General features: G+C 44.0%; 2 long non-coding RNA genes across 2 annotated transcripts; one reads left to right on the plus strand and one right to left on the minus strand.

Annotated features, from left to right (window-relative positions):
* Nucleotides 1-10,621: 10,621 nt before the first annotated feature.
* On the minus strand, nucleotides 10,622-12,030 carry LOC121832631 (uncharacterized). The gene is made up of 3 exons (XR_006076255.2): nucleotides 11,589-12,030; nucleotides 10,906-11,338; nucleotides 10,622-10,778 (listed from the first exon to the last, which is right to left on the minus strand). It is a non-coding gene; the product is annotated as an uncharacterized LOC121832631 (long non-coding RNA).
* Nucleotides 12,003-17,669, plus strand: LOC121832632 (uncharacterized). Its single transcript, XR_006076256.2, has 2 exons — nucleotides 12,003-12,125; nucleotides 12,356-17,669. It is a non-coding gene; the product is annotated as an uncharacterized LOC121832632 (long non-coding RNA).
* Nucleotides 17,670-27,518: the final 9,849 nt, after the last annotated feature.

The raw sequence follows: 27,518 nt of genomic DNA on the forward strand, positions 1-27,518 counted from the left end.
AATTTGGCTCTTTTAGTTCAATTATTAGTGACTGAGTAGCCATGCCTGACTTGGGGCACAGTTTGTGGACCTCAATTTTGATAACAATACAAGCATTATGGGAAACTGTATGGAGAGTCCTCAAAAATAAGACTACTACCTGATCCATCAATCTCATTGCTAGGAACAGAGCCAGGGAAATGCAATCTGCACATCCAAGGGATAACCTCACCCCCATGTTTCCTGAGTGCACACTATTCATCATGGCCAAGAAACAGACCACATGTCCACCAAAATGATGATGACTAGATAAACTGGTACATATATACAAGTAAATATTATTTGGCCAAAAAGAGAGAATAAGAGAAAACAAAGTCCTGTCATTTGTGATACCATGGATGGAATTAGAAATTATGTTCAGTGAAACAGAACAGCCATCATAGACGGGTGCTGGTTGATCTCATCTACATGGAAAACCTAACAATGTTGGCTTCCTAGAATTTGAGAAAAGGATGTTGGTTGCTAACGGCTGCAGAGAGGAGGAAGCGGGAGGGCTGGAGAAGTGTTGACCAGTGAGCACTCAGTTGAACATGAACCAGAGTTCTGCTCTGCGTCTCCACTCTGCGGTGATCTGCCTACAATAACGTGTATTCCAGAAAGCTACAAGAAAAGAATTTCAATGTTTAACCACAATGAAATGATAAAAATTTGAGGGGATAGGCAAGTTTAATCGGACTTAATAACGAGATAATATACATATGCATAGAAATGGTACCTCATAAATATGCACAAGTTTTATATATTCTTATGTGCACATTTTATAGATAAATTTGATTTAAATGTAAAAACAAGAAAAGAAAGTATTCACTTCGCAGACCACAATCAGGGCTCAAAGTTTCCTGGCACGGGTTTGAAGCACTCAATTTACCATGTTTGTGAAATCAGTTTCAAGTTGCCTTCTCCCCCAAAGCAAGGTCAGAGAAAGGCCATGTGTCTGGGCCACACTGGAAGGCTGAGAGTCGGCTCTGATAGCCTTCCAGAGCCACCTGCACACTGTGATTCAGCCGCAGCCATGAAGTCTCATCCGCTCAGCTGAACAAAGGAAATGGTTTTCCAATGAAAATTAATCAAGCTGTTACTGCGTTTCACCTGGTTCCTTAAATGGTTACATACTAGGTTTTTCACCTTTCTGTCGAAGGTCTGTGCTTTCAAAACTTACCCACGGGGGAAAGTTCTAGATCCCTGTCTGGGGACCCGGGTGCATGGTTACAAAAGCAGCTGTGCTGGAAGTTAGACTGTTTTGCACACTCAGTTGGCTCTGGGTGGCAGGAAAGCTGTTTCCACTTTGCTTAATGAGTGGATTAAGGCTGAAAGAATGCGATGCAGGCCAGGGGTCCCTTTCCTCCACACAGCTAGATTCCATTCCTGAAATGCAGACGTTTGGCCGCTTTTACACCCTGAACAAGTGCTTCTTAATCGCCAGCGGAGGACCACAGGTGTTTCTCCCAGAGCAGCCTTCCAGGCAGCTAAGACTCGGTGGTTCTGAACCTGAGAGTGACCCATCTGATGAACTGGACCTTTGCTTTGGAGTCTGGCAGCCACGGTGCTCACTAGACTGCACGTGGAGCACGTGATGATACCTTAGTTGAAAGTTACAAGTGGAATCTGTAACACAGCTATAAATGGTTTTATTTTTGTTGGGCGAGAGCCTGTCTCTGAATGAAGTCATGATTCCTTCGTGGAGCTTCAGAGACTTCAAATCTGGCATCCGGCCTGGGCTTTTTAACATTTGCTGAGCACGATGGTTGGATTGCTTCAAGACACTGCAATCGGACTTCTGAAAGTTTTCATTCCCACAGTTGAAGAGTGTCCACGTGCCCTCAGGTGGCACCTCCAGAACACTGATGCCACAGGAGGTAGGCTATGCCTCTGGACCACAGAGAAGGCTAAACCACGACCCACAGTTTGAGGGGAGGGGTTAGAACCGAGCCGTTAAACCAACGCCCAGCCCTCACAGCTGTGGGGAAGATTAGTTTCCTGAATCTCTCTGACACCTGCGCGTGCTGTCACCTTAATTCAGAAAACAGAGAAGAGAGGCTGGAACTGCAACTGTGGTAACGGCGTCACCAATAACAAAGGCCTGGGCACAACAACATTTGCCTACCGCCTTGCACTTCCATCAAGTGTGCAGAATTTACAGACTATTCTTTAAGTTGAAGTCACTGTGTGCGTACTGTCACCTGTCCTGCTGAAAGCTCCTTGGATGGAGGAAGCAGATTGCAATTATTCTCATAACAAGCTTGAGGTAATAAGATGGCCTTTGGAGTCAAATTGACCTGTTTTGAATGCCAGACTTTCATAGATGCTTGGCCTTCTGGTATGACTTAGCTCCTCAGGCCCCAGTGTACACATCTGCTAAATGGGACTAACAGCTTCAGCATCAACTTTGTCCTTAACTTGACAATGAAAGCGCCAGCTGTAGTGTTTTGCGTGCACACAGGAGACATCTGAACAAATTTTCTAAAAATAAGCAGCTAACATTTTCAAAAATGGAAAAAAAATATACAGTGAAACAATCCTGCCTTTGAGTAAGAGAAAAAACTAAAGGGACCCTGCTGGCTGTCCACTGTCCATCATCAAAGGGCACATTGGTGGTAGATCCCAAAAAATCAAATCTCCTGAGGCTGAAGAGGTTACTCAGTGCTTAGAAGCACTTGTTGCTCCTACAGAGGACCTGAGCTTGAATCCCAACACCCACACAGTGGTTCATAATTATCTATAACTCCAATTTCAGGTGATCTGGTGCCTTCTTCTGACCTCCTTGGACACCAAGCATGCACGTGGTGCACATGCATACATGCAGACAAAATACACATAGAATAAAATAAATACATCTGACTTTAAAAAGGACTTAAAAAACTCAAGAACCCTGAATTTAAGAGGAATTCTTGAAGATTATCTAAGAGTCTGAAAATGTCTGAATTCCAAGTCTGCAATGGTCCATCAAGAAATAGAATGGAGCAGGCAGATGGAAGATCTTCCGGGACTGGGGAATCTCATCCGAGCTAATATAATTTTTGGATACATCTCATAGCAGCTTTGTAGCCTCAACCAAAGGCATGAAAAACAGAGTCAGGCTCAAGAATATCTGAGAGGTTCGTTTTCTTGGCTAGAGCGATAACATTCATGGTGTGTCCTCAAATACAGAAAGGCTTAAGATGAGCTAGAAGAAAACATAATACCAAGATTTCCCATCCCCACCTCTACCTCTATATTAGGTCATTTTCCATTCCTGTATCACTGTACTTGGAGCTGGTTAACATATAGATGGAAAGAAAGCTCACAGTTGTGGAGGCCAGAAATCCAAGATAGGGTTGGCCCATGGATCTACCTCTGCTGAGAGCCTTGGCTGAATCCCATTGTGACTGATGGCATCGAGATGCGAGCATGTGAGAGGGACAGAACATGGGGCAAGGAAGGATGCCAGGGGCTGAGTACCCCATCAATGACACAGCATCTGACAAAAACATCAGAAGGCGAGGAAGCCTGCAGCCGTGGAAGAGGAAGACTGTTCACCACAGCTTCCAGAGATGTACAGTGACTATGGGCTGGGTGTCACTGAATGCTCTGATTTTTCAAAATCAGTTTGAAGTCCAAATCTTCATGTGAGTCATTCCAAATTTGAAACATTGGTAAAATGCCATTCTTCATTTAAAATGCATCTGCGGGGCATGGTTGAACCAAGACTAAGCCTGTCGGTGAGGAGGGGGAAGTGGAAGAATGTTTAACTACCAAGAATAAGGAGCCAGAGAGCTGCTGGTAGAGCCAAACAGGATAATGAGTGCATGAGGTATTGGCTGGGATATTTTGAAACGAGGCACATGAGCTTGGAACTCACTCGGCTTTTGCAGTATTTGACCCCTACCATCCTTTGCCTCCTCTCTGTGAACAGGGAAATAATAATGACCAAACACAGCCAGTGAGATCATTGGAGAGGCTGCGCCAGGGGAACATGCCTGGTGTCTGGTTGACGGAGTTCGGTCTAGGGAGAATGTGGATGATGGGACCTCCAAGGCCTTCTGGATCCGGACGTGGGGCCAATTTGAGAATCTGGGTTTCTCTTTAATGGCCTAGCAATTTTTAAAATGGGTCACTTAAAATCCTCAGGAAATGAGCAAAATCTTTGGAGAACTCTTGGCCATAGAGGAATCCCTAGGTTTTGAACGAACATGTTGCCATCTTTAGACCTGTTGACTTTGAAAACAGAAACCAATGGCTTTGCTTCTTATTCATATTTTAAGAGAATTTCACTGAAAACTTTTCTAGTTTCTCTATTTTTTTTCCCTTTTCAGTGTTCACTGTAAAAAAAAAAAAAAGTGGAAGAAATGTAATGTAAGTAGAGGTCCAGGTCTATTAATAGATAAGACTTGGACCATGCCCTTGGGTTCTTTCTGGAAATCCTGTGTTTGGTGTATTTTATGTACTCCACTGAAGCCAGCATGCACCTGTGTACTAAGGAAGGATGGTCTGCTCAGTGAGGTCATCGGCAGAAGCAGAACTGATGGCTTCAGATGGGACCAACCGAAGTAAGTCCTCAACTTGAACTTCTGAATCACACATTAAAAAATAAACCAACAAACAAAACTAGAAATTGACCCCAAAAGTCACAATATTGTACTCTGTAGTTAAGATGTACTCTGTTATTTCTGAGTTGTCATTTTTGTTTTTCTTTCTTTCTTTTATTGAAAGTAGCTTTTTTTCCCACAAAATGTATCTTGATTATGTTTTCCCTTCCCTCTACTTTTCCCAGTTCCTCCCCACATCCCCTCCCATCCAATCCACCTGCTTTCTGCCTCTAATTAAAATACAAACAGGATTCTAAGGGATAATAATAAAATATAGTATAATGTAATAAGATAGAACAAAAACTTATCACATTGGAACAGGATGAAAAAACAAAAGGATAAAAGCCCAAGAAAAGACAAGAGAAACAGATATAGATGCAAGACTCACTCATTTGCACACTCAGGAGTCATAAAAACACAAGCCTGGAAGCCATAATACATATGCATAATATAATATAATATAATATATATAATAATATAAACTGTTGAGTTTAGAGGGATGGGATAACTAAATAAATAAATGAATAAGTAGATAAAATATATAAATAAAATACAAATTTAAAAAGATTTTTTTAAAAAGTCTTGACATGACATTATGAGAGAAGGAACCTCCAAAGACGCCATTGAGCTTGTTTTCTGTTGGCCATCTACTGCTGGGGATGTGAACTACCCTTTAAGAGTAGTTTGTTTCCTTAGTGAGACTCCTCTGGAGAAAACTAAATTTTCATTTGCAAGTGGCTGTCAATTAGTGGTAACATCTGGGTTAGGGATGGGGGCATGTGTCAGCTTCTTTCAGCTCTGGGGCCCCATCTGCTGGAGACCCTGCGGCCCTGTGCATGTTGCCTCTGCGAGTTCCGGTGTGCATCAATCCTGCTGACTTAGAAGACCTTGCTTCCTTGGTGTCCTCTATCCTCGATGACTCTTACACTCTTTCTCCCTCCTCTTTCACTGGGTTTCCTCAGCCCCGAGAGGAGGGATTTGATGGAAACATCCCATTTAGAGCTAAGGGTTCCAAGGTCTCTCATCCTCTGCATATTATCTGGCTGTGGGTCTCTGTTATTTGTTTCTATTTGTTGCAGGGGGAAGCTTCTCTGATGATGGTTGAGCAAGACACTGATCTGCGAGTATAGCAGAGTGTCATTGGGAGTCATTTTATTGCTGTAGGTAGTTTATTTGTTTGTTTGTTTGTTTGCTTTTCCTGACAGGGTTTCTCTGTTTAACAGTGTAGACCAGACTGGCCTGGAACTCAGAGATCCACCTGCCTCTGCCTCCCAAATGCTGGTCTGGGCATGTGCCCACACTGCTCAGCAAAGCTTTGTAGTTTTGTTTTGTTTTGTTTTTTCTGGTTTTTTGAGACAGGGTCTCTGTGTAGCCTTGGCTGTCCTGAAACTCCATCTGTAGTCCAGGCTGGTCTCAAACTCACAGAGATCCGCCTGCCTCTGCCTCCCGAGTACTGGGATTGAAGGTGTGCACCATCACCGCCCATCTGCTATGTTCTTTTAGTAAACCAGTAGTAATTGGTTTTAGCATAGGTCAGTGGGCTATCTAGTCTCAAGTCTTGGTCATCCAAGCAGTGGATTTAATCTCATGGAGTGGACCTTCAATCTAATCAAACACAGGTTGGTTTCTCTCACAAGCTTTGTGCCACCATTGCACCAGCACATCCTGCAGGCAGGACACCATTGTAGATCAAAGGTTGTAGCTGGGTTGGTGTTTATCTTTCTCCTTTGGTAGAATATTCTATTGCTGTGATGACCAAAAAGAAGGTTGGGGAGGAAAGGGTTTATTTGGCTTACAGTTCCACATCGTAGTCCATCAGGACAAGAACTCAAATTCCAGATACCTGGAGGCAAGAGCAGATGCAGATGCCCTGGAAGGGTGCTGCTTACTGGCTTGCTCATCGTGTTTTGCTCAGCCTATCTGCTTCTAGAACCTAGGACCACCAGCCCAGGAACCGCTGTGGATATCGCTCTATATAAATAAAGCACTGATTGGCCAGTGACCAGGCAGGAAGTATAAGCAGGACAAGGAGAGAGGAGAATTGAGGAAGGAGGAAGGAAAGAGAGACTGCCTGGAGTCGCCGCCAGGACAAGGAAGATGTAAAGTACCGGTAAGCCACGAACCACGTGGCAAAGTATAGATTAATAGAAATGGACTGAATTATAAGAGTAAGAGCTAGACAATGATAGGCCTGAGCTAATGGCCAAGCAGTTTAAATAATGTAAGAGTCTGTGTGCTTATTTTATAAGTGGGCTCCAGGACTGGCGGGAGCTGGAGAGAAATTCTCCAGCAACAAGGAACAGCACCACCCTCAATGGACTGGGCCCTCCCAATCAATCACTAATTAAGAAAATTCCCTACAGCTAGATTTTATGGAGGCATTTTCTCAATTGAGGGACCCTCCTTTCAGATGACTCAATCTGTTTATATGGTGAATTACACTGACTGATTTTTGTATATTGAACTATCCCCACATTCCCTCCCACATCTCTGGAGAAGCCTACTTGATCATAGTAGATGATTTTTATGTGTTCTTGAATTTAGCTTGCAAGTATTTTATTGAAAATTTTGCATCTATGTTCATAAGGAAAATTAGTCTGTAATTCTCTTTCTTTGTTGGGTCTTTATGTAGTTTATGTAGCAGAATAATTGTGGACTCAAAAAACAAATTGGGTAATATTCCTTCTGTTTCTATTCTGTGTGATAATTTGAGAAGTATTGGGGTTAGCTCTTCTTCAAAAGTCTGGTAGACTTCTGCACTAAAACCATCTGACACTGGGTTTATTGTTTTTGTTGTTGAAAGAATTTTAATGACTGATTCTATTGCACTAGGGCTTATAGGTCTATTTAAATTGCTTATCTGATCTTGATTTAACTTAGAGTGGTATGTATCTAGAAAATTATCGAATTTTTTTAGATTTTCCAGTTTGGTAGAGTTTGTCTTTATGGGTCTTTGGGTTTCCTTGGTGTCTGTTGTTATGCCCCTCCCCCTTTCATCTCTATTTTTTTAAAATTTGGATCCACCTCTTACTTAATTTGGAGAAGGGTTTGACAATCTAACTGATTTTTCTCAAAGAACTAACCTTTGTTTCATTGATTCTTTGTAATTTTTGTTTGCTTCTATTTTATTGATTTCAGCCCTGAGTTTATTCCTTACCACGTACTCCTTTTGGTGTGATTTCTACTTTTCATTCTAGAGCTTTCAGGTGTGCTATTAAATTACTAGTATGCAATTCAGAACCACCTTCATTGTGTCCCATAAGTTTGGGTATGTCATGTTTTCATTTTCATTCAATTCTAGAAATTAGTTTCTATCTTATTTCTGTCATTCAGTAGTGAGCTGTTCAGTTTCCATGAGTTTGTAAGCTTTCTCTTGTTTCTATTGTTGTTCATATCCAGCTTTAACCTGTGGTGGTCACATGGGATGCAGGGTGTTATTTTAGTTTCATTGTATCTGTTGAGACCAGCTGTGGGAGTATGTGGTCAGTTTTGGAGAAAGTTCCATGAGGTGCTGACAAGAAGCTATATTCTTTTGTGTTTGGGTGAAATCTCTGTAAGGAAGGTTCATTTGCTTTATAGCGTCAGTTAGCTCCAGCATTTCTCTGTTTAGTTTTTGTCTGGATGACCTGTCTATTGGTGAGAGTTTGGTATTGCAGTCTCTCTCTATGAGTGAGTGAGTCAATATATGATTTAATTTGCAGTAGTGTTTCTTTTACCAATGTGGGTGCACTTGTGTTTGATGCACAGATGTTAAGAATCAATGTCCTCTTCATGGATTCTTCCTTTCATGAGTATATAGTGTCCTTCCCTAACTCTTCAAATTAGTTTTGGTTTTGAAGACTATTTTGTTAGATATTAAAATGGCTACACTAGCTTGCTTCTTAGGTCAATGTTCTTGGAATACCCTTTTCCAACCCTTAATCCTGAGGTGATGTCTTTCCTGATGTTGAGGTCTGTATCTTAGATGCAGCAGAGGGAAGATGGATGGACCCTGCTTTCACATCCATTCTGTTAGTCTGTGTCTTTTTATTGGTAAATTGAGACCACTGATGTTGAAATTTATCACTGATCAGTGTTTGTTGATTTATGTTACTTTGTTGTTGTAGTGATGGTGGTAGTGGTATGCATATGTATATGTGTTTCTCCTCTTTTGATTCACTTGTCTGGGATTATTTATTCCTTGTAAATTTTGGGGGTGTGGTTAACCTCTATAGATTGGGTGTTCCTTCTAGGACCTTCTGTAGCGGTGGATTTGTAGATAGATATTGCTTAAACCTGCTTTTATCATGGAAAGTCTTATTTTCTCCATCTGTGATGATTGAAGGTTTTTCTGGGTATAGTGGTCTGGGCTGGCATCAGTGTGGTCTCTTAGAGTCTGCAGCACACATGCCCAGGCCCTTCTAGCTTTTAGAGTTTCCATTGAGAAGTCAGGTGTAATTCTAATAGGACTGCTTTAGCTTTTAATATTCTTTCTTTGTTCTATACATGTAGTGTTTTGATTACTAATAGCTGAGGGGAATTTCTTTTCTGGTCCAGTCTGTTTGGTGTACTTCTGTATGCTTCTTGTACTTTGATGAGCATATGCTTCTTTAGGCTAGGAAAACTTTATTCTGTGATTTTGTTGAAACTATTTTCTGTGTTTTGAGCTGTATTTCTTCCTCCTCTATTACTATGGGTCTTAGACTTGGTCTTTTCATAGTGTCCCAGATTTCCTGGACATTTTTGTGCCAGGGTTTTAGATTTAACATTTTCTTTGACGGAGGATTCCATTTCATCTGCTGTGTCTCAGTGCCTGGGATTCTCTTGCCCACCTCTTGTATTCTGCTGGTGAGGCTGGCTTCTGAGGTCCCTCAAGCTCCCAAAGTTTTCATTGCCAGATTTCCCTTAGTTTGGGGTTCCTTTAGTGATTCTCTTTCTGCTTTCATATCTTGAACTGTTTTATTCATCTCCTCCCACTACATGTGTTTGCACAGGTTTCATTAAGGGATTTGTTCATTTCTCTGTAAGGGCCTAAGAATATTCATAAAAGTTATGTTAAAGCCCCGTCCGTCTTCTGCTTCACCTGTGTTGCAGATCTTGGGACTGGTGTGTCTAACGGAGATGTAGCGTCCTGGCCGTATTGATTGTGTTTTGATGCTGGTATCTAGGCTCTTGGGTTTGGGATGATTGTAAATCTAGGTGCTGCTTTCTGGTCTTACCTTTGTTGGATGTGTGTTTTATTCCTTCATTTCTGTCGCCCTCTCTAGTTCTGAGGCTGGTATAGTGGCTGTGTATTGTCTCGGGGGAATTCTTCTGGGTTCCTTCCAGGTGTAGCCACTGAGGTTTCCAGGTAAAATGTGTTTCTAGGTATAGAGATCAGACACTTGGGAATGGGGATGGACTAAGGGAGGGGATAGGAGAGGGTCCACAGGAAAGAGGAAAGCAGGACGGTCTACCATGTCTGTTTAGTCCCCTGGGAATGGCGTCAAAGAGTGAAGAGAGGCCACAACAGGTAGCCTGCTCCAGAGAGCTGAGGATGAGATGAGGGGATTGGATTTGGAGAAGAGGAGGGAGAGTGAAGACGTAAAACGTGCCTGTCTGTGTCATTGACCTACTAGCTTCTCTGCAGGTTTGACTGGCAGGTTCCCAGAGAATGCCTGCTGGAGTGGTGGCTGGGATAACAGGATGAGTGGGAAGGAAGCTTTGGGGAGATCTGAGTAATCTGCTGGAGATGGGGGCAGAGAAGATTTGCCCATTTTATTTATTTATTTATTTATTTTGAAATGGCCAGGGTGAATTCAGGAATGATGGACACTTTTTGTTTTCCTCCTGAGCGGATGGGGAAGTACAAGAAGCTTTGGTGAAAAGAGGGGGAGGGGATAATTGAGTGTGTGTGTGTGTGTGTGTGTGTGTGTGTGTGTGTGTGTGTGTGTGTGTATTTTGCTGATGTGGATAAGGCTGAGAAATTTATTCATTCACACAGAAGTGGCCAGTCTACAATTCAAAAATCACAGATTCCATTTCTCTACAAACGAATATACCAATGCCAAGGTTTATTCAACTGGAGTCACAGTTTTCCTAAGAATGAATTCCGACTTCAAGGGTCTAGGTGGCTCACATGCCTGGAAATGCCACAGTTCTTCTCACAGCTACCACAAGATGTCAGCATTTCACCAAAGATGTCCCTCTCATCGACTATAAGAGAAAGAAATAGAAATCGAGAAACCAACTGGTTGAGAATTCACAAAACTAGAGAGTTCAAAAGAGTTCCAAACCCTGGTCGTCCCCCGATTAAATGAAGGCCTGTAACCTGAGTGCTCACCTTCAACTAGAATGGCTTCCAGCCTCCTACAACGTAGAACAAGTCCCATTTGATTCCTTCAGCGCTGTCCTGCATTCACCACGTGAGGGCAGTAAAGGCCCTTCCTCATCAGAGTCGTTTTGTCCTCAGAGTTGATGGTTCTGAATCCATCCTGTTCAAGATGTTTCGGGTTATTCTGAAAGGAGGATGTACAGTCTTCTCTTGCGGCTGCTAAACCTCCCTGACCTGTCACTGGCACCGTGGGAGCGAGGGCAGGGTCACAGGGGTCACAGGGGTCACAGGCGGACTCACACTTTCTCCACGGTCGGCCTCATACATTCGGTAATTTTCTGCCTTCCATCCCCATGGCTCCACAGTTGTCTCAGCCTTCTTGAACTCTGCTTCAAGTGTCTCCTGAGCTCCCAGTTCATCCCGATTTGATTCTATTTGATTTCTTGAGAAGAGGAGCCATGTTCAGTATTTGCGGCGAGTATACCACACACCCTGGGGATCCACGAAGATGCTAACAAGATGGGTGGTTCAGAGTCACAGTGTGAGGAGAGTCATAAAGGACTGTACAGAGGCATCTTCACTCCCTCGGATGGGATGCCTCCAGTATCAACAGTACCTCTAAGTACAATAGCAAGGCTGCTGTGGATCCCTCACACCCCTATCCCACGGGGGACATGTGGCAGTTGACTTACGTGGTAACGTGCTCATGCTTTGGCTCTGGCCATCACTACTTGGGTGAACATTGCTGGAAAGAAACAATAGAGAGAATTCAAGAAGGTCATTCAGAGATGAAGAAAATGGAGAAAAAGGAGCTTCTGTGAGGAGTTTAAAGTTTACTGGGGGGGGGGGGGATAAATAGTGAGTGGGCAGACAGATTGGCGAACGTTGTCCTCAGAAAGGAAGTAGACTTCGTGAAATCCCTTCCGTCTCTCTTCCCCCGCCCCTGTAATTCAGGATGCTCCGTCTGCATCTCTGTCTGCCTGGCTACTGCTCAGATTGTATCTGTGCTGGGTGAGGCAATGCCTTCTTGGCGCTCCCATCATACACACTTGGTGTTTGTAGACAGTTATCGTATCATTAGTCACCGCCTAGCAAGTTTGCTTTCATGTTTCCACAGAGAGGAGCCCCTCCCACCCCCTCGGCCCTGTCTGCCCCGCTCTCTGATCTCTTTCCAGCACCTCCTGTCTTCTTCAGGCCCAGAGCTCTTCACTAACAACTTACCGTCTCAGGTAAAAGATCAAAGTTATCAGGGGAGGATGGGGGATGCTGTGCAGACTGGGGGGTTGGGTGGGGGTGGGGAATTAACACTTTCTAAAGCCAGAACCAGAGTCCAAGAAACTTCTTTACTGGCCACCTCATTTGAACAAAACGTCTAAACTATATTTAAAGTACGCAACTATTGAGAGCATACCTCTGAAATGTATTGAAGACATGTAATGCTTTTCTTTCTCCTCGTTAGAGAAAATCTATTGCAGAGACCATAAGTTCGTGTAGAGCACAGAACAAGAAGACCCAAGGCGACAGGAATGAGGATCACAGGAAGAGGCCTCAGCCCTGAGCCAGAAGAGTCCACGCTCTGAAGCCTCAGCAAGCAGTCATGCCGGGTGCGGGCATGAGCCCGTTGGAACAGAGGATGGGGAGGAGGTGCCAGAAGATAGGAGTTGAGTTGATTGATGTCTGCTGGCCTCGATTATCTTGATGAATCAGGAGGTGAGAGGGAATGGTAATGGAGTAGTTCTGAAGAAAATCAGACCAGCACAGCCTCGAAAGGAGAGGCGTTTAGGACTCAGCTGAAAGAGGACACCCCTACCCTGCTGGACTTTTAAGCTGAAAGTTTGGTACCCCTTAACCCAACATGGCAGTAATATCATCAACACTTGTTCATTCCAACTGTCCCTGTTCTCCTCGGTCTTGTGCTCTTCTCCATCCCGACAGCCATTCTCTCAGAACAGGCCCACCGCTTGTCTCATCATCTGCAGTGAAACACAGGCGATCTTCCTGCTCTGTGTCCCCACCCCCACCACACAGGCCTCTAACAAACCTCGGCACACGGCTCCATGCTAAAAAGTCGTCAGTGACTCCCTTGCCTGTAAGACAGAAGTCAAATTCCTTTCTTTGATATAAGACCGGATAAATTGAAAAATGGCAACAAAATTTCTCAATTATATAAATACATTTTTGCATAGTGTGGTGGTTTAAATAAGAATGTCTCTCCCCGCTGGGTTCATAGATTTGGACCTTTGGTCCTTAGGGAGCGGCACTACTTGACAGGGATTAGAAGGTGTGACTTTTTTGGAAGAATTCTGTAACTTGGGAGTGGACTTTGAGGTTTCAAATGCTTAAGCCAGGACCAGTGTCCCCTTTTCTCTTCCTGCTGCCTGCAGACCTGAATACAGAACTCTCAGGTACCTCTCCAGCACCACGTCTGCCAAATGCCTCTATGCTCCCTGCCACGAGGATAATAGACTAAACTTTTGAACTGTAATTACATTACGGCTTTCATTTTTAAGAGTTGCTGTGGTCATGGTGTCTCTTCATAGCAATAGAACATCACTAAGACATCTAGTAACTTTGTATCTCTTCTTTTTGAGAGATGGGGCCCATCCTGACTTGGGCTTGAACATATGACTAAAGGCAGCTAAAAATGACACACACACATGGTTGGGGGGAGCTTGAGAGTGTGTCCTTCTTGATATTCTTTGACACTTGGAGAAGAAGTCCATGTGATGAAGCTCATCATGGTGAGTTAGAGAGGACACCACACAAACAGACTGAACATCATTCATATTACAGACAAGATCATCATCACCCAGACAACTCCAGCTGAGTACAAAAGAATGGCCCAGGTGAACTCACCCCAAAGGATTGACCCACTGGCTAATAAACTAAACTACCTGCAGCTGTAATGTTTGTTCTGCCCAGCCCCCAGCAGTCCAGACAAATCTCTCTCACTCATGCTTTAAAAACCTAGACTTTCCTGGACAATGAGACATATCTGCTCCTGGCAGCATCAATTTACTTCAAAGAGGAAGATGGGCATCAAAGACAGTCCATATGGAATTTATTTTCTTCTTGGCAGAATTGGCCATTTGGGTAAGAAACTGTTTCTGCCTGGACTGATTGACAAAATGTATAAACTGGACATGCAGGACTCATAGGAAGGTGACCACTGAACTTTGCAAGACGAGATGGTCCTTCAGGTTCCTGCTTTGCAGAGGAGACTGCCAGACATTCTACAGAACACAGGGAAAAGTGACTGAGAGACTCAGGCCTACAGGCTAAAGATGGGTGTCCCAACATTACAGAGGAACTTTGGATGACTGTCCAGGTAGCCAGCTGTCTCAGTCTAGATTTTTGGAAGTTGCTTACAATGTACTTCCTGTTTACTTGGGTAATATTATATCCTTCTGAGGTCTTTGATGTAGTTAAAGACTAGATAGCTATAATTATAATTTTCTTTGGTTATGATAAAAGATAAATTAGATATGAAACCTTAGACTAACAAATATAGGATAGATAGAATATTTTCTTTAAATTTGCCAGATATAAGTAGACTAGATATCATAACAGTAATTCTTGCTTGATAACTGTTTTGTTATATATAATTTTACTAGGTTAAAGTTAAAACCTTCCTTTTTGATTAGACAGAAAAGGGGAAGTGCTATGGGATAACTTTCTGTATGCTGTGTTGCTTTTATTGGTTGATATATAAAGCTGTTTGGACAATGGTGAGGCAGAATAAGGCTAGGCAGTACATTCCAACTGGAGAGAGAGGACGAGGAAAGGAGAGGCAGAAGAGATGCTGGAAGCTGCCAGGAAAAGCAAGATGTGAAAGTACTGGCAAGCCATGAAGTCACATGGCAACTTACAGATAAATAGAAATGGGTTAAGTTATAAGAGCTCACCAGCAAGAAGCTTGAGCCATAGGCCATACAGTTTGTAAATAATATAAGCCTCTGTGTGTTTACTTGGAACTAAGCAGCTTCAGGATGCAAGTGGGAGAGATTTGTCCCAACCTCGGGCCAGGCAGGAAAACTTCTGACTACACTACCAAGGATTGAGAAGGCTGAAGGCCAGGCCTTCGATGGAGTAACTGAAACACCAGGGGTACAAATTCCAAGACAGTCCTCTCGACTGAGACCATGAGTGCTCCTTAAAGCTCCTATTGCTAAGTCCACCTTACCTGCCTCACAACATTCATTGGTTACAAGGCCATAGAAAATGGATTCAAGGATCCTCTTCATCAGGTTCCTGGGAAGTTTATCCTAGCCAGTCAGCACCTGGACCACGGCCATTACTCTCCCTCATCTTCACTGTATCTCATACCATATTACTATGCACTCCTCCGGGTAGGCATTGTGGTCAGGCACCTGCCTCAGACTTTCCAGCAAGTTAAGAAACATGCATTTGGGATGCAGAATCCCTGTGAGTGCAAGGCCAGCCTTGTCAATGTATTGAGTTCCAGGTCAGCCAGGGGGCTATATAGTGAGATGAGACTGAGACATGAGGGCAAGGAAGGGAGTGGGTAATGGGGGGAGTCAAGCCGATTCTTGACCTTGGAATTTAAACAAGGAAAAGTAAAGAAGATCTACCAGAGATCTACCAGTAGCAACCCATTACGTTCTGCCTGGGAGATGCCCAGATCACCAGGACCCCAGATTGCATTCTAGAACCTGTCTCCTGGAAGCAGCCTAGTGCTGTCTTCTCCCCACCAAGATTTCCGTGAGATTGCTGCCTCTCTTGAGCTAGCTTGCTGGGGGATTTTGTCTCCCACCAGTCAGCTCTTGGCCTTTTTCCTGCTTTTGTTCTGTTCGTCCTTTGTGTTCCCGTGAAGTTGCATCTGTCCCACTAAGCCTGCATTCTCTCTGTCCCTTTGCTTGGTTTGTTTTGATGGAAGACTCTCCCTTTCATGTTGGTTATGAAAGATGCTGTTGATGTTCCTACTAGAAGACATCCTGTATGGTCTTCTATGTCATATACCTATCCTCCAAGCTCTTTCTGCATGCCTTGATGCCAATGGCTCATACCCTATACATGTAGTCTCTAAAGAATTTCAGCACCTGAGATGCTAGAAGTTTCCCATCTTCAGCCTCTCTCCATCGAGGTAGCTCATAACCAACTAATGAGGGTTCAGGTACAAATGCCAAGCAAACTCTGGGATGTACCACATGTTCCAGAGTTCCTTTGGGAACTGAGCTGCGTCTGGAACTTGACTTAAAATGCCCCCGTGCTTGGCTTCTTCACATTTCTATATGATGCTCTCAGCTCATCTCTGGTTCCTTTTAGAAGCAATTTCGCAGCACTTATTCCCTAGAGACACTCTTACTATGTTTGTAAATTATATTTAATTATCCTTTAAATCAAGTGCCCCTGACCCCTTTGAAAGAGAATCAATCACCCTTTCCTCTGAGCCACTACTGACATTCATTCATAGCAATGCCAATGATTACAATTAAGCAAATCAACATCTATAATTGAACGAATCTTCCCCCTCCCCCCCATAGGTCAATGACTATTAGAGGAGAAGGGTGAGATTGTTGCTGTCTACTGTATGTCTTCCATAACCACTAGGGATGTAGAGTACATTTGTTGATGAGGAAACTTTGGGCATTGCCTTGAAGTCTGCCCCTCTCTAATTTCTTGCTGGTACCAATTCTTACCTTTTCACACAGCTGGGTTAACTTCCCACCACCCTGCGAGTGAGTCTCGACAACTCTGCATCTAGAGAGTCTCTCACATGCTTTTGAGTCACATGATTTAGCATCTTCCTGCTACTCTCAAGTCTGTCAGTGTCCTCTCAGAGCCTGGTGATCAAAACTGAAAACAAGGGGCTGACATGAGATAGATCCGTGGCAACTTACCTCCTCCAAAAGCCAGACAGGTTTTGTTTGTTTTCTTAACTGAGACTAAAATGTTTGCTGAAAACACCGGTGTGGTGTTACCCTGAGGATGCCACAGAAAGAGAGCAATCACTTAAAACCACCAGGCTCCCTTACATGGAGATGTGGAGCCTGGTTTTTCTCTTCTTGAATTAATGATATTGGGTTTTGAACCTAAACTGAAGTTTTAACTTCAGCCTACCAGGCTTCAGCTCTTAATCTTGTTTTATTCATTATTGTTACGAAAAGGAAACTTTTTGCCAATATTGAATATGTCAGTTTGTGACCTGTCCAATCATTTTCCTGATCAGGAAGGGCAGAGCCAGCAGCCTGTCACCTCTTTATTCTTTATACACCGTATCCAGGTGGACACCAACTCATTAGTCTCCACCCTGCGGGACCTTCGCCCAGCAAGCTTACAGCTCTCCTAACTGCTATGATGCCATCCGTCGGAATTTATTTGCTCACAGAGTGATATAAATACTTATTTTTAAAATTGCCAAAATCAATTTTTAATGTGCACTTGAAATGTTCCTAATGGAGAGAAAATAATAGAGCAAGCAAGATCATAATTTCAAGGGTCAGAGTCAGATAAATCTGAGTTCTGCCACTTACCAGCTTTGTGACCTTAAGCAAATGTTAATATAGCTAAGCCATAATTTCTTTACTTCTTAAGTAGGAATAATTATGGTTTTCATTTCATAGGAAAGCTGAAGTAAATGAAATTAATCAGGAATTTAAGAGCTACGGAACCAGTCTAGGTGCCCATCCATAAATCAAAGGGCAAAGAAAGTATGCTATATACAAAATGAAATTTTTTCTGTAATGAAAAATGAAAATTTCAGGAAAATAGAACTAGAAATCATTATATTAAAATAAACCAGACAGAAAAAACAATAAATATTATTTTCTTTCAATGCAGAATATGTATTCAAATCTGTACAGATGCAGACATATAAATGCATACTGTACAGATTTATCAATGACAGGAAAGAGAGAGGTTATGAGAATTAATGGGGAGGGGGGAGAGAGAGGAGGGAAATATCTATTAGAGAGGGGATAGAGAGAGATAATGGGTAGGGAGAGAGAGGTGAGGGAGAGATCTAATGGGTAGGGAGGGAGAGGGGAGGGAGAGATCTAGTGGGTAGGGGGGAGAGGAAGCAGTAACTGGTGCTCTGTGTCATGAAGAGAGAAGCAGGACTATTTAGGATGGACAAGGGGTCCAGCAAGAGGACAAGACTGGGCAGGAGGGACAGTACTGGTGGGGGTAACAATCATAAAGTATAATTATACGCGTGTATGAAAATGTCACAAGGAAACTCAATTCTTTGATGTTTAACCTAAAATAATAATTTTTCAAGTACCTCCATTAAAAGGAATTTAGAAGAGAGCTTAATCATGCAGCAGTACCATTTCGTCTTCCTCCTTTAAAGCAGCACAGATACTAAGGAGATATTAGCTGATGGAGAAGGGATCAGAAAGCTTCATGGAGGAGACCTTTGAGCAGAGAGCTGATGGCAAAAGAAAAAGGAGGCATGATGTCCTGGGAAGACTGTCTGGAGCCTGGGCAATGGGAAGAGCTCAGCTTAAGTGATAGGATCTGGGATATGAATGATCATGAGGGGGACCACAGGGGAGGAGGTGAGGATGGAGAGGTAACGAGTGTAGATCTCATGCAACATTGTATTTTACTCTGGGGCATAATAAACCATCATCAGAATATGAGCAATGGTATTAGCAATGTAAATGAAATCTGCTCTGAATGACCACCCTCACAGTTATGTGGTTAGGAGGCCATAAGAAGCCAAAGTCTGGGCAACTGCTACGGGAATCCAACAGAAGATGGTGGTGTCTTGACCTGATAGGAGTTGTGGATGTGGTAAGCAGTGGTCAGTTTCTAGATAGAGTTGAAGATGCAGTCTTCAGGACAGGTGGTAAAATCAAGGATAGCATTTTTGATCTGGCAGAGCAACTCAGAAGATTCTTTAATAAGATGAAATGGTCACAAGAGGCACCGACCTGAGAGCTATGCCATCCAGAACAAGGCATGCTGTGTAATAAGGAACCCCTGTTCTTCAGTGGCTAATCTACACAAATCTTCCTCACTCACAGCTGAGTGTCCAATATGGATGAGAAAGGGGCTCTGCTCAGGGAATTCTCCCAGGACCCAGGGTATCCAGGCTCTCCAAGGACCTCTCTTGATCCTCTTGCTGGGTCACAGCATAGCAGCAGCAGACCCAGAGAGCACTAGAGACCGCCTTGCAAATCTCCTGCTGGGAAGCGAAGTCACTCCCAGTCTCATCAAGGGACAAGGAATCACAGAGACCTGCCTGACTTCAAAGTGAGTAAAGAGAAATTCAACCTACCTGAGGCCAAGACATGAGAGAGTAGGAACTATTTGGCATGTCAGCAACTGGGAGAGTAAGGTGTGCATAAACCTAGCACATTGGGAGGCAGAGGCAGGAGGATTGCTCCAAATTCAAGGCCGCCCTAGTCTTCATAGTGAGTAGTGGGGGAATGCAATGTTTTGAGATTGATGAGTAATTAGCAAAGGATATTAAGTGGCTAGTGGTATATATTTGATAAAATAATTTATTTTCTCTTCCCATTTACCTAGTGCCCGCTCTCCTATAGGCTATTTATTGTCATTATGTCTTTCCTTAAATTGCTGTAGGATGGCATCTCTAGAAAACCCTGATCCTCATGTGTCCAAGACAAGTACACCACCAATGAGCCTCTTTGGCAGTTTTTCTGCTCTCTTGACTTTTCATGTCTGTATCCCATTACTGGAGGAAACATTAGACAGATTGAGTTCCAGGATGACTTTCATTTAAACAGGACAATAAGAAAGAACTGAGATCAGGCTTCAGTCCTGGTTCTCTCACCAATTTGCCAGGTCACGTGTGCAATGTCACATAAACTCTCTGGACCTCAGTATGCCTGTCTCCAAAACAAAGAATGTACCATTTTCTTTGCATCATCTGTAGTTCATCCTGAGGTGGGTTGGTCCTCAGGAATAGATCATATTTCTAAGATGGCTGTTTCACTGTATTCATTGATTTGAGAGTGTACTTCAAATTTCCATTCACTTTACCTTAAGATATGATACAACTGAAGGTGATAAATAAATCAGACTTTAAAAAAAAGATGCTTGGCAGTTGTGCTGGTTGTCAACTTGACACAAACTAGAGTCATCTGGGAAGAAGGACCTTCAGTTAAGGAATCGCATCCATCAAATTAGTCTGTGGTATTGTCTTGATTGTTAATTGATGTGGGAGGGGAGGGCTCTGCCCACTGTGGGTAGCACCATCCCTAGGCAAGTGGTCCTGGGATATTTAAGAAAGTTTGCTGGGGAGCAAGCCAGTAAGTAGCACTCCTCCATGGCTTCTACTTCAGTTCCTGCCCTGAGTTCCTGCCTTGGTTTCCCTCAAGGATAAAGTGTTGTTAGTGAAAGTTTCTGTTCCACCAACAACTCCCAAATACCCAGCAGCCACTTCCCAAATTACCACAGAAGCTTATATTAATTATAACTGCTTGGCCATTGGCTCAGGCTTATTACTGACTAGCTCTTACACTTAAATTAACCCATAATTCTTGTCTATGTTTAGCCACATGGCTTGGTACCTTTTCTCGGTTTGACATTCTCATCTTGCTTCCTCTGCATCTGGCTGGCGACTCCTGACTCTGCCCTTCCTCTTCCCAGCATTCTTAGTTTGCTCACCCGGCCTATAACTTCCTGCCTGGCTACTGGCCAATCAGCATTTTATTAAACCAGTTTGAGTGACAAATCTTTTTTTTCCTGGAACTCACTCTGTAGCCCAGGCTGGCCTTGAATTCACAGAGATCCACCTGCCTCTGCCTCCCAAGTGCTGGGATTGAAGGCGTGCACCACCACCGCCCAGCCGAGTGACAGATATTTACAGTGTACAAGAGGATTATTCCACAGCACAGTGTAACCTACAAGCCAAGTGAACCCCTTCTTTCTCGAGTTGCTTTTGGTCATGGTGTTTTATCACAGCAATAGGAAGCAAAGACACAAACCCACTCTCTAACGTGAAGACCTCATGTGGGAACAGCATGGCATCGCTACGCAGGATGCTCAGGCTACCGTGGACCCTCTGTGTGGAACAAAGGGGAAGACAAAAACAGAGAAAAAGGCAATGGGATATATATTTTATTTCTCCGGGGCCATTGGCCTCCGGTGGACAAATGCTCTGTTCTTCACCAAAGGAATTTGATGCTAACTTTTAATTCTGATCTCTGTCTTTGAATCTCGCTATGGGGTCCCTAAGGCTAGTTATTATACCTCACTGGGTCTTTTTATAATTTCATTTTCCCACGGGTAGCAATAAAACAGGTTTAGAACATTGACAGGATTGTCTGAAAAAAATAGTGAGAAAAATTAAAGAGCTTTCTGTGTGTGTGGAACTCTCTAAATATGGGTATTCTGTGAAGAGGAATATGTTGGTGACAGACTTTCACTCTTCATCATAAAACTGTCAGAGCTAAAATGTCACACTTATTCCTCTCCATAGCTGGCCATCACAGCAGGATTGGATTAGTCTCTGTGACTAATTGTGTAGGAATACCCTAGACAGAGTGTCCAGCCTGCTGACATTGCAACATGATGGCATTGGATTGTCAACTATTAAGTTTACTCTTGAAACCTGCAGAACCAAATCGAATTAAAAACAAACAAACAAAACATTGGGCTGAGGTGATGGCTCCCCAGAAGCTTGTTAGTCCTGTAAGCATGGGGACCTGTGTGATCCTTAGAACCCATGTTTAAAAAACGGGCATGGTGCCCCGCCCCCACCCAGTTATCCTAGTGCTATGGAGCTGGAGATGATCGAGCATCTCTGCGTATTTGTCGCAAGCTGAGGAGCTCCTGTTCAGTGACAGGACTTTGTTTCAAAAACAGTAAAATATGGGTGGTGCCAAGGTTGTCCTCTGGCCTTTATAAGTGTGTACATACCACTACCACCACTACCAGCATCACCACCACCACCACTTCTACCACCACCTCCACCACCACCACCACCTCCACCACCTCCACTACCTCCTCCACCACCTCCACCACCACCACCACCTCCACCTCCACCACCACCACCTCCACCACCTCCACTACCTCCTCCACCACCACCACCACCACCACCTCCACTACCACCACCACCACATCCATCACAACCACCACCACACCACCACCTCCACCTCCACCACCACCACCCCACCACCTCCACCACCTCCACCACCACCTCCACCTCCTCCACCACCTCCACCTCCTCCACCACCTCCACCTCCACCACCACCACCTCCACCATCACCACCACCACCACCACCTCCACCTCCACCACCACCACCACCTCCACCTCCACCACCACTTCCACCACCACCCACTACCACCACCACCACCAACAACAACAACAGCAACAACCACCACCACCAGTGAATCTGCACAAATAATGTTTAAAGCAAGGTTCTAATTTTGTGTCAGATCAAATTCATAGCTATCTCTAGTGGAATCAGGCTTTGTCAACTGCGTGTTGGACTTGCCGGGAGGAGAGAAAACATTTCCTAGTCTGGAACTTTCGAGGTGTTAAAGCAAGTATTAAAACACACAGGAAGTCTGCAGCCTCCCGGGCAAAGGATGGGATTTACCTCTAGAAAAGACAGGCCATTGTCTTCCTCCCTTGAGGGTTAATCCAGTTGTGCTGGCCAAAAATCTAGCCAAGGGATCATCTTTCAGGAAGGTGAATTTACCTTAAACCATGCTAGAGACCCGAGAAGTAATGAGCCTTTTAGTGAAGCAATGTGCTGTTGTTTCCCAGAATCCCTGACCACTAGTGTGTCCCCAGGAGCCTCCCCGAGGTCTGCTAGGACTGTCCCCTATTTCTGAGTCCTGAGTCCACGGCCTAACCTTCCCCTTTGTGTTCCCTTCTGCCTCTTTCAGGGACCAACCAGGGCCAAAGTACACCTTTGCTTATTCTCTGGGCTTCCTTACTCTTCCTCCCATCAAATGGCTGTTTGTCCACCTTGCGCCTAACTCAAACATTGCGACTCTTTCTTCCTCTTAGTTCCCATCTACAAATCTGTGAGAAACTTTTCTCTAAAACTTTGCTGGTCCGTGGATTTCAGCCTTTGAGTTCATGAGACAAGAACCTGAAAGTCGTTAGCTTGGGTGGCCAGTTTCCAGGACCCTAGCTTCTGAGAAAGGTGTTGTTCTTAAAGCTATCCCCATATTCCCATGTAAATGGGGGAGGCTGAGAAACCCCTGGGTCATTCTGTTTCCAGCTCTTCTTTGCCCTTCCCAGTGGCCTTGTTAGTTTTGGGATGGGTAGAGGGTAGCTGCTGATACCTATTTTCTAGTATTTTACAGCATTCACGGGGGGCAGTTCAGGAAGTTACTATAACTGAGAATACGTCTCTACACTATCTAGTTCTATTCACTTACCTAATACCTAATTTATAAGCAAATAGTTTGTGAGTTCCCAGGAGAACCGGTTTCTTGGCTTCATTGTTTTCTCATTAGGTTTTAAATGAGTTTGACTATTTCAGATGCTCAGATATACTGAATGCCTAACCTCTTCCCAAGCTCTCTCACTCACCCAAAGCTGTTTGCTTTGCTATTTACATATCCCTCTCCATCACTGCCCACCTGGGGGACTGTGTTTGTTTTTTTTCACCTTTGATCTAGTCTCTGTTACTAGCTCTGTCCTAGCTAGGTTACAATTCACTGAGCACTTAACCACAAGGAAAGGTCTCCATCATCCAGGGATGATGTATTCCCTTTCTAATTGCCTTAGGTAATAGGACTTTGTCTAGCACATGTGCCATATTCTACAGCCCACCTCCACTTGGGCAGCCTTCAAAGGAGGTCATATTGTGCCCGCAAAAGAATGGTGGCAAATTCAGGAGAGGACTGGGATCATCACTTCTCTAGATCTTACTTTGGTAAGCCAAAGGGAGACTTTTTTGCACATGACTAGGTGTGGACAGGTACGCTGTGATTTTTATCCATCCATCCGTCCGTCCGTCCATCCATCCGTCCGTCTGTCCGTCTGTCTATATTAGCAAGCACAGTTCTAACAGCTGCTGTGACAAAGATGTATTCTATACAACAGAGTCATCTATGTGGTCCTTGTGCTTTCTCAACCTGGCACCTTGAAATTGTATAACGGATCTTGCACAAGCCTATTTTCCATTTCTGGGCTGGGTAACAACCACTCCTTTCTATGAATAACTCTATCTTGTTTTGTGGCATGCAGCTGGAGGGGTGAGCTGAGCCTTTATCATGCCTTTGTTGGCTACCAGGTAGGAGCAATTAGCCTCTTGCCCTTTCCCTCCACAAACACAATTCAACAAAACACAGAGGGACTGGGGCAGAAGGGAGGGTGGCAGTGTACAAACAGGACGCTGCATTTACTTGAGAATTCACCTTTGAATCCAGCAAGCTGAGAAAGTCCATTCTAATACTAAAGACCTTTAGACCCCCCAAAGTCCATTCTGCTTCAGTTAACCCAGATCCATTATTCACAAAGAAGATCCTGAGGTTCTGAGGGGGGAAACTTCCCCCAAAGTCCCAGAAAACTGATTGGAGGGAGGTTCACTAATTAGTCCTCAGCCGTGGTCTAGTGCTTTCCTAGACGGTGTTTCAAACTTATCCCATGTCCCTAAACCGTGTTTAATCACTTTGCTGGGTTTTTATATTATTGTTAAGGATGGACTTAAGTCATGTACTAATAACTACGGAGGAGTATTAACAACTTAACCATTTTTTTTTAAAGCACACTAGCTTGGATTTTCTTTGCTGGTCTCTGTAGGGGCAGTGCCACCCAAGATGTTTATATTAGAATCACTTGGATTTATTTGATTTCCCAAACCCAGGTAAATTAATTATGTAACAAAAGAAAATGAAATCTGTGACTCCTGGATGATGACCAGCCTAAGAATTGTCTTGCTCATGTGTATGTTTTCCAAACACACATTATCTCCATATCACCACCCATCTGCACTTAGGACTCGTAATCACTTGAGAAAAAACAAAACACAATGCCTGTCCTCCGACCACTTGTCTCAACTGACTTGACAACGCATTCTGCTAAACTTACTTTCCCACGGTGATTCATCAGGAGACAAATGATTTCACACTTTCATTTCCCCCAGCAGCGTGGGCAGAAAGGGGAAAAAAGCAAACCCAGCTTAGGTAGAGGACATGTTTGGTGTCCCATCGAGGGGCCCAAGGTAATTTCAGTCTCTATTCTAATTAGCATGTCTCCTACAGTTCCCTTAGGATGTCCACACTTTTCTCTGGAAGTGCTGAGTTGGACAACTCACACAGTTGACAATATTCTAGAACAGCTGCCTCATCCTGCCGACTGACTATACACCCTTGCGTAGCAAGGAGGCAGAAAGCACACCTACAAATGGCTGCTTGTACTAGAGGGGAGTCAGCTACCTGGGAATTTCTTCACTGAATGAAGTGAAAGGAAGGAAGGAAAGAGTAAATAATCCTCTAAAAGGCCTTGGTTCTTTAGTATAGAATTGGGCTGTTCTATTTCACGTAGACCCTGTCTACAATTTTGGATGACAGATCCTAAACCATAGGCTTGGAGACATAAATCTTCAATCCCAACATCCCTGTCAGCAATGAGTAGAGTCAGGTGACCTTGACTAGATGAAGCAGAGAACGGAGGCAACTTTCAGCCATCTGATCACACACACACACACACACACACACACACACACACACACACACACAACCCTTCAGTTTGAAATAACCAGAAAGGGCCTACTTTTCCACCCATCTCTAGAAGCCAAAGTCTGGCCAAAGCTTTGCCTTTCCAGCTTCCTAATGGGAAATAAAGCCCATGGATAGACTCAGCTCTGTCATATGTTTGAGTTGTATGTTTAGTTAGCAGTTTCCAGGTCACGGACCCCATTCTTATTCAGGAAACACATTCAGGAGTTCCTTTGAACCCTTAGCTATAGCAGAAAATCGGCCTAAACCGCTCTAGTCTCCGTCTGGTACTCTTCCCTTAGAATAGTCGGGTGCTTTGGAACACAGGCCAGCGTTGCTTCGTGTTGAGAGCGACAGGGGAAGCCAAAAGCATCCGTGAATGGTGCAGGCCACTCATGATCTACAGCTCCACATACAGTTGAGCAGCCCAGCTTCTGATGATGGAGTCTTCTTCACACAAGGAGCGGCTGGACAGCAGTGAGAACAGGGATGTGCCCACAGAGCAAAGGGTGTGCGGGGAGAGATAGACTTGGAAATCAGAGCTTCCAGCCCTGGGGGGAAAAGGGAAGGTGCAAAACCTTCCAAGATAAAAGCGACAACAGGCTGTTAATTGTGGTATCTTTGTTAGATATGGAAAATAGGCCACCCCCAAGTGAACCGGGCTGTGTCCTCAAAAGCAAGGGGGTTCTTTCAAGTCCTGACATATCCTCTCCTGTTATCTACCCTACATCCATCTTCTGCCAGACCCCAGCCAGGCCCCAGCTCCAAGCCCTGTAGGTTTGGAATGTGCGGCGGGCATGCCTCAACAGAACTACTGACTCTGCCTAGTGCGGTTTACGCTTGCCTTTACGAAGGCTTCCAGCCAACCACACAAATCGTAACTGTATCTGCTAAACTGCTGGGAAAGCCACATGCACGCGGGGCACCAAAGGGAGAGATACTCAGTAGATTCCATGAAAGTCCGCACGCCGTTGGAACCTCTGGCTCACCTGGAGGGTAAAACCTAACGGGAATCTTCTCTTTACACTGCCTTAGAATTACATTTCTAGTCTTAAGATCACTTTAGCAAAAAAAAAAAAAAAAAAAAAAAAATCACTGGCCATATTTAGGTGTCTCATGTCACAGGGTAGCAGTCTTGAAAACTTGAACCAAAAGAACTATTTCCATCAGGTAAACTCTCCATAAAGGGACAAAGTGGAAAACTGTGGCTTGGGGGCTATGTCTCTGCCACAACCATAACACCGTGGTGTAAGAAGAAAACTGCCTCAAGAGAAACACATGAATGGCCAGCGTGGCCATGGGTCCCTTAAATCTTTCTTTATGGACACTGAAATTTGAAGTTCACATCATTTCCATATGGTATAAAATATAGTTGCTTTTTTTTTTTTTTTAAGTTTTTCAACCTGTTACCTGTAGGCCATAGAGAACAAGTTAACTGGCTAGATTTGACCACCCCTGACAATAGACAGGTGAAATATGAACATTGCCACTCTCAGTTACAGTTATGGAGGCCAGGGAAAGACAGCACAGAAAGAAGGGGACAGTGTGGTAGAGCTGTATCCACCACATTTTAACATTTTCTGTAAGATGTTCTAACATCTAAGAATCTGGCTGGCTGGTCAGAGACAAACCCTCCCCAGGCTGGAGAGGCCGGCAGGGAGTGAAGGGGACGCCTTTCATAAGCCAGCGGACGAATCTCTAGTGTGTCTCACTGGCTCTCTCCATCATCTAACTCGAGATAGCGTTTCTCCTGTCTTCATCATTCCAGGGCACCTAAGGACCACCCCAGGCCCCAGGTATTAGTGATGAATGTTTACCTTGCCATGTCTTTCCTAAAGAAGCCTCCCTACAGGACAGGGCCTCTGTTTCTCTTCCATTTCTGCCTCCTATACCTACTGATTCCCTCCTCTGGCCCTCAATGGCATGTCCTGTCCTCTTCTCTCAAGAAATGTAAGATCTCTTTCAATGGCTGGAACTCTGTCTGAGTCATTACTCAGTCACTTCTA

The sequence above is a fragment of the Peromyscus maniculatus genome, chromosome 10 (assembly GCF_049852395.1).
Source record: "Peromyscus maniculatus bairdii isolate BWxNUB_F1_BW_parent chromosome 10, HU_Pman_BW_mat_3.1, whole genome shotgun sequence".
Lineage (NCBI taxonomy): Eukaryota > Metazoa > Chordata > Mammalia > Rodentia > Cricetidae > Peromyscus > Peromyscus maniculatus.